At 45.8% G+C, this 7,630-nt stretch overlaps 1 long non-coding RNA gene across 1 annotated transcript; it reads left to right on the forward strand.

The window, feature by feature from the left end:
- The first annotated feature begins 3,847 nt into the window (after window positions 1–3,847).
- Window positions 3,848–7,183, forward strand: LOC125912783 (uncharacterized). Its single transcript, XR_007454828.1, has 4 exons — window positions 3,848–4,032; window positions 5,587–5,749; window positions 6,790–6,831; window positions 7,099–7,183. It is a non-coding gene; the product is annotated as an uncharacterized LOC125912783 (long non-coding RNA).
- Window positions 7,184–7,630: the final 447 nt, after the last annotated feature.

The following is a 7,630-nucleotide window of genomic DNA, read 5'->3' on the forward strand; positions in this document are numbered from 1 at the left end:
AGGTTCAAACAACAGCAATCCAGTCAGAATCCATGATTTTCACCACACCATACAGCCTCTCACCTAGACAGTTGCTTGAGCCCCAAAAGTGGGTCAGATCAACTTCAGGATAGGGAGTGAGAAGGGCAGTTAATCAACCCTGAGGAATATGAGCCTCTAAAGCCCAGGGGCTGAGTCCTGCTCTTAAATTTTCTTTGAAATGCTTAGTGTTTTCATTTTTAAAAATGAATCTCCATACAAAATTCAACTCGAAATGAGTCAAAGGCCTGAATGTATGTATTAACACTATAAACCCTTAGAAGAAAACGGAGGCGAAAGATTTCATGACATCGGATTTGACAGTTATTTCTTTGAATATGACACCAAAACACAATCGACAAAAGAAAAAATTGATAAATTAGACTCCATCAAAATCAGCAGACTGAAAAGACAAACCAAAGAATGGGAGAAAATAATTGTAAATCACATATCTGATCAGTGGGTAATATCCACACTCTATGAAGAACTCCTATAACTCAACAACAACAAAAACCCCAATTAATAAATGGGCAAAGAGGCATGCCTGGGTGACTCAGTCTATTAAGTGGCGGACTCTTGATTTCAGCTCAGGTCATGATCTCATGGTTTGTGGGATTGAGCCCTGTGTCAGGCTCTGCTTGCTTGAGAGTCTCTCCCTCCTTCTCTCTCTGCCCCCCAATAAATAAATAAACAACAACAACAACAACAAAAATAAATGGCCAAAGAACTTGAATAGACATTTCTCCAAAGAAGATATACAAATGGCCAATAAGCACATGAAAAGATGTTGATTCTCACTAATGCCAATTGAAAGTACAATGAGATACAACCTCACACCCATTAGGATGATGTCATTAAACAAACAAAACAGAAAAGTGTTGGTGAGGAAGTGCAGAAATTGGAACACTTGCATATTGCTGGTGGGAATATAAAGTCGTACAGGTGCTATGGCAAACAGTGTGGCCGTTCCTCGTAAAAATTAAACATAGAATGGCCATATGATCCAGCAATTCCACGCCTGGGTACATGCCCGAAACAACTGAAAGCAGGGACTTGAACAACTATTTGTACACCCATGTTCATAGTGGCCTTATTCACAGTAGCCTAAGGTGGAAACAATCCAAATGTCCATCAACAGATAAATGGATGACAAAATGTAGCATGCAATGGAACGTGATTCAGCCCTAAGAAGGAACGGAATTCTGACACATGTTACAACATGGGTGACCCTTGAAAACATCATGGTAAGTGAAATAAGCCAGTCACAAAAGGAGAAGTCCATGATTCCACCTAGATGAGGTACCTAGAGTATTCAAATTCATAGAGACAGAAAGAAGAATGGTGGTTGCCGGGAACTGGGTGGAGAAGGAATGGGGAGTTAACTATCATCCTGTTAATGGGTACAAAACGTCAGTTTAGGAAGATGAACGGTTCTAGAGATAAATGTTAGTGATAGTTGCACAGTAAATGTACTCAATGCCATAGAACTATACACTTCAAAAATGGTAAATTTTAGGGGCGCCTGGGTGATTCAGTTGAGTAAGCTTCCAGCTCTTGATTTCAGCTCAGGTCTTGATCTCAGGGCCGTGAGTTCAAGCCCTGTGTTGGGCTCTGTATTGGGCATGAAGCCTACTTAAAAAAAATAAAAAGTAAATGTTGCTATGTATACTTTGCCACAATAAAAAAAAAATTGAAAAAATATTAACAAAAAGGATAACTTTAACTTTTATAATATTAAGTGTGGCAAGACATTTCATGTTTGAGTAAATTTGCACTTTCCAAATAAAAATATGATACCTTACAGTTCCCACTGTTTTAATTTGAAACACAAAATTCTGTTTATTGTTGAGTTTTAATGTTATATATACAAGTTTAAGGGTGACTGGCTGGGTCACTTGGTAGAGTGTGTGACTCTTGATCTCAGGGTTGTGAATTTGAGCCCCATGTCAGGTGTAGAGATCACTTAAAAATAAAATCTTTAGGGGCACATAGGTGGCTAGTCAGTTAAGCCTGCAATTCTTGATTTTGGTTCAGGTCATGATTTCGTGATCGTGGGATCAAGCCCTGCATTGGGTTCCAAGCTGAGCATGGGGCCTGCTTGGGATTCTCTCTCTCTTCCCCTCCCCCCCAAATACATACATAAACTTTAAAAGAAAATTTAAGAAAATATTTTCAAAAAGCATATATATATATATACACACACACAAGTTATTAGCGCAAGTGTTCACATAAAATGACAGAATTTAAGTAACTCAAGTCTGTTTCTTTGCCTTTACAATGATTATGTCATTGTTCTTTCTTAAACTACTGTTTCAACTCAGAAATATGTAGTGTCACAGAGTTGAAGACACCTATTGAGCCCAAAGCAAGCTTGAGGGATATCACAATGAATGTGCATTATCTGAAATCTGTGTGTGTCAAGAGGTGACAATTTAAGTGAGATTTCTCCTAATTAACTTCCAGGTAGAACACAATGTTTATTCAAAGGTAAGTAATACATTGTGCTAATCTGAAACAAGCATACATTTTAATAAACTCAACAGTATCTGTAGTAACTATTTAGAACTTAAACCAATAAACTTTTTTTCGGGGAGAAGCTTTTTTTTTTTTTTTTTTTTTTAGGGAGAAGCATTTTTTTTTAACTGACATTGTTTACATTGTTTTAATGTTTATTTAATTTTGAGAGAGGGAGAGAGAGAGAGGAAGACAGCGTGCGCATGAGTGGGGGAGGGGCAGAGAGGGAGAAACAGAATCCGAAGCAGGCTCCGTGATCTGAGCTGTCAGCACAGAGCCGGAGGCAAGGCTCCAACCCAGGGACCACAAGATCATGACCTGAGCAGAAGTCAGATACTTAACTGACTGAGTCACCCAGGCGCCCCAATATTATTCTTTTTTTTTAAGTTTATTTATTGACAGAAAGAGAAAGTATGTAAGCAGGGGAGGGGCGGGGAGCGACAGAATCCCATGCAGGCTGTCATTGTCAGTGCAGCAGGGCTCGAACTCAGGAACCAACCGTGAGATCATGACCTGAGCCAAAGTCAGAAGCTTAACTGACTGAGCCACTCAGGTGCCCCTAACTGACATTGTTTAATATTGCTGATGGATGGTAAAAATAAAAAGCTGACCCATTTTTAGCCATTTTTATTCTGGCTCTTAAATTCTCTACAGACGATGCATCTTTATTGATCACACCTGGGTAGGGAAGACACCTACCATCATCCTACACTTGGTAGGCCACCCCCAGCAACACCGGGGTCCAATTCCACCTGGCAACTGTGGACCTGAGCTGAATGCCCGGGGGCTGCCCTTTGGAGGCATTTAGTTTTTCAGTCCTTAATTTAAAGGACCCTCCCAGGAAACTCCCCCTGACATTCTCTCCCCCTTTGAATCTGGATTAAGTATTTCTCCTTTCTATTCCCACAGGACCCTGTGCCCGGTTCTGTCAGTGACCTCTTACATTGTATTACATGTCCCCAATTCTAGGCTGAGCACCCTGGAAATAAGAACTGGGCCCTCTGAATCAGTGAGTGCTCTAGGTTCTGGCCACATCAGGATATGTCTAACATGTCTGTCTCCAAGTTAAGTGCTTTCAGGAAGGGGCTGGTAGTACCCAGGAGGTGGTGTGGAGCTGCCCCAGGGTGTCAAGGTCCCTCAAGGTGTGGAGGGGGCCTTGCAACTAACAAAATTCTTTTATTCTATTCCTCACATCACTAACCCTAATTAGCAGGTGAGAAATGGAAGCTCACAAAGCCTGGAGAAATTGCTCACGGCTACAGAGTGACTCAGTGGCCAGCTCTGGACATACACTTACCGACCTCTCAGCCAGGAACCCACCACAGCCCTGCGTCCAGTCGGGGCAGCTCGTACGTCACCCAGTTTGCCAATGTGCCCGTTTCACCGGGAGGGGGCGCCAGATGCCCGTTCCTTGGGAAGCCGGGGACGGCGTTGGGGTGCAGGGACTGCTCTTTTGAAGGAGGCCCACCCGGACCGATGCTGTGGAACTGGGGAGTCCCGGTAAAGAAAGGGTAGTGTGTTGGGGGCAGTTTTGTAAGGGAGCAGGGGTTCAGGAGCGTTGGCGGCTGGGATGGAGGGACGCGGTGGGAAGGGCATTCGTTGCCTCCTTCTGGCTTTGCCTTGTCTGGCCCAGTTGGAGAAAGGGAGGGGTCTCCAGAGCGGAGGGCCGCTGCCTCTCCCTCTATTCTCAGGCTCGCTCAGGGCCTGGAGCAGACCGGACATTCCTAAGTCTCCGACGGGAAACCAGGAAATAGACCAGGGGGCCAGCCTCCCTGCAGCCTGGGCCCGTTCTTCTAAAGCCCGCCCTGCCCCAGGACTTGCCCGGAAGAGCCCTGAGGTGTCAGAGGCTCCAATCCCCAGGCTTCTGAACACTGCTTCGTCCCTGGAACTTCCCCTCCACACTTCCCTCCCTCCCTCCTCGCTCCTCCCCCACAGCCTGTGGGATCAGACCCATCCCCTTGAGCGCCAGACCTGTACAAGAAATGGTTATGCACTGACTTCCAGGTCAAACTCATGATCTATCCCCCTACACCTGGCTCTCTTCCCGAGTTCCCTCTCTCCATTAGTAGATCAGTATCCATCTGGTTGTTTGACCTGGAAAGCTTAGAATCATCCTTGACACTTTCTTTCACCTTCCCCATGGCCAATTCGGTTTTTCTCCTCTTGTGTCTGGGTTCCCACCACTCACTGGCTAATTGCCGGTCATTTCTTATCGGAGTTTATGTTCTTGTCTGGACTCACTACTGTCTCTCTACTCCCCCTCTCCGCTCCATCCCTTCTCCAGGTAGCCCTGGTAATCTTTCCAGATTGTCAATCTGATCAGGCCACCCACCTGCTGAAATCTTTCCATCGCTTCCTTTGTGCTTTTCAATAAAGACCAAATTCTTAGCATGGCACATAGGGTCCTGCTTGGCCTGGTCCTTCCTCCCTCTCTGGCACTACCCTCCCTGTCACTCTCTTTGTTCCAACTACAAGGGCCGTGCTCATCACAGGGCCTTTGCACATGCTGTTTCTGCTTCTGCCTGGAAACCCACCTTTCTGCCGTGTTAACTCCTACTCCTTCAGATAGAGGCTCCAGCATTGCTTTCTCAGGGACACTCTCCTTGACCTCCCTGGCCAGGTCAGATCCCCTACTGTTGACTCTCCTAGCACCACATACTTCTCCTTCACATATTTGTCATAGCTGTAATTGTTGATTTGTTTGCAATATTATGTAATTAAGGTCTATTTTTTTTTCCATCAGACTCTAAATTTCATGAAGATAAAGACTGTGTCAATTTTCACTCACTGGAAGTCTCCAGCACCTATATGCCCGGGCACATACCAGGTGCTCAATGTTTCTTGAATAAATAAGCAAATTAGTGTGGCATATTTCTCCTGATCTCTATTTCCTGAGCCTAAGCCTCTATTGTCTCCTCTCTGGACCTCAGCAATCACTTCTTCAGCGGTTTCCCAGTTTACAATCAAGCCTCTACCGGTTTCCCAACCAAGAGCCAGAGTGGTCTAATAAAAATGCCAGGCTGACCATGTCACCCTTCCCACCCCATTTTACAGCCTCCCATGGCCCTCGAGATAAAATCCAAACTCCTGAACACAGCCTTACAAGGACTTGCATGGTCTGGCTCACCTCATCCCAGACACCACCTTCTCAACAGACCTTTCTTAATTCAGCAAATATTGATCGAGTGCCTATTGTCCCAGGCCTGAGGACTTAGTGGTGAGTAAAAACAGACTCCTTCAGATCTGCTTACAATACTCCAGATACTTCTCCTTTCCATGCAGGGCCTTTGCACATGCTTTTCCGTTTGTCTGGGAAGTGCTTCTCTCTTCTTTCCTTTCTCCACGTTGTTGACTTTGCCCAGTCAACGCCTACTCACCTACCAGATCTCAGATTAAACACCGTTTATTCAGGGATATCTTATCCAACCTTCAACCTAAGGCTTCCTCTGTTACAGGCTGTAGTTGCTCTCTCTATTCCACCTTCCTAGCACTGACTGCATTTCCTATTTTTAGATTTGTGTATTTGGTTAATACCCACCCTCCCCACCAGGAGTTTCCATGTCTGGTTTTTGCTTACTATCATATCCCTCTGGTGCTTAGCTGGTGCTCCACAATATACTGAATAAAGGAGTGAATAAATGATTCTTCTGCAAGAGTATTCCGGGGCGGGGGGGGGGGACGGGGGGGGTGCGCCTGGGTGGCTCAGTTGGTTAAGTGTTTGGCTCAGGTCATGATCTCACGGTTTGTGGGCTCAAGCCCCACGTCACGCTCTGTGCTGACAGCTCAGAGCCTGGAGCCTGCTTCGGATTCTGTGTGTGCCCCTCTCTCTGCCCGTCCCCTGCTTATGCTCTCTCTCTCACAAAAATAAACATTAAAAAAATAAAATAAGTAAATACTGCTTTCCTCATTAAAAAAAAAAAAAAAAGTATTCAGAGGGTACTGCTGCTTGGAAAATGTTGGTGCCTCTGCCCAGGTGTGAATATGAGCTGGGGCTTAGGCTGGGGGCTTGGAGGGGTATGCAAAGGATCTGTCTCCCAGGAGAGGGCCTAGAAGCTGTTAGTCCTGTCCTGGCGTCCTTGCGGTTCCTGATCCCCACTACCTGAGATGTGGCGCCCCCAGCCCTCCCCATCGCTCACACCGCCCAGCAACCCTGATCCCGTGCCCCTAGTCCTCTAGGGCTGTCAGCATCCTGATCCCTCCACCTGCAACTCTTCTCCCTGTTCTTTTTCACATGGCTGGCTCCTCCTCAACCTTCAGGTCAAGTCTAAATGCTGCTCCTTTAGAAGACACCTTATCTGAGTAAGTTTCCCTGGTATCACTCAGCCTTTCATCCAGTTCATTTCCTTCGTTGAAATAGAAATGCGTTTTACATTTATTGTCTGTGTCCCTAGAAGAGTTAGAAGCTTTTGATTACATCAAACAGAAAATCTGATTGTGTTGGCATAAACAAGAAGTTGTCCAGTGGTAGGACTGGATTTGGGGTTGGTTAACTCAGTGGTCTTCTCAAGGACCTAGGTTCTTCCCATCTCCCTGCTCTGCCACCCTTGATGTTGGCTTTGTCCTCAGGTTGGTCAGCAGGATGGATGCGGCAACTCCAGGCATCACAGTCGGACTTCATCTCATACTGAGTTTTCCCCTTGTTATGTGTCTTAGTTAACGATTACCGTGTAATGAATCCTCACAAAACTGAGCAGTCTAAAATGATATTTATTATCTCACAGTTTCTATGGGTTAGAAACCCAGGAATGGCTTAGCTTGTTGGTTCTGACAGAGGGTCTCTCATGAGGTTATTGTCAAGCTGTTGGCCAGGGCTGAAGTCATCTGAAGGCTTGACTGAGGCTGGAGAAGCTGTTGGCATGTGGCCGTTGGCAGGGGGGCTTTGGTCCCCTGGCATGCGGACCTCTCAGGCTGTTTGCACTGTAGCAGCCACTCCCTCCAGAGTGGGTCCAAGAGCAAGGGGCGACCACGACAGAAGCTGCAGTGTCTTATATGACCTAACCTCTCGTATGACACGCCATCACTTCTGCTGTATTCAGTTGGTCACCCAGCCCTGGCACAACATGGGAAGGGATTACACAGGGTGTGAACACGAGGAGGT

The sequence above is a fragment of the Panthera uncia genome, assembly GCF_023721935.1.
Source record: "Panthera uncia isolate 11264 chromosome C1 unlocalized genomic scaffold, Puncia_PCG_1.0 HiC_scaffold_4, whole genome shotgun sequence".
NCBI lineage: Eukaryota > Metazoa > Chordata > Mammalia > Carnivora > Felidae > Panthera > Panthera uncia.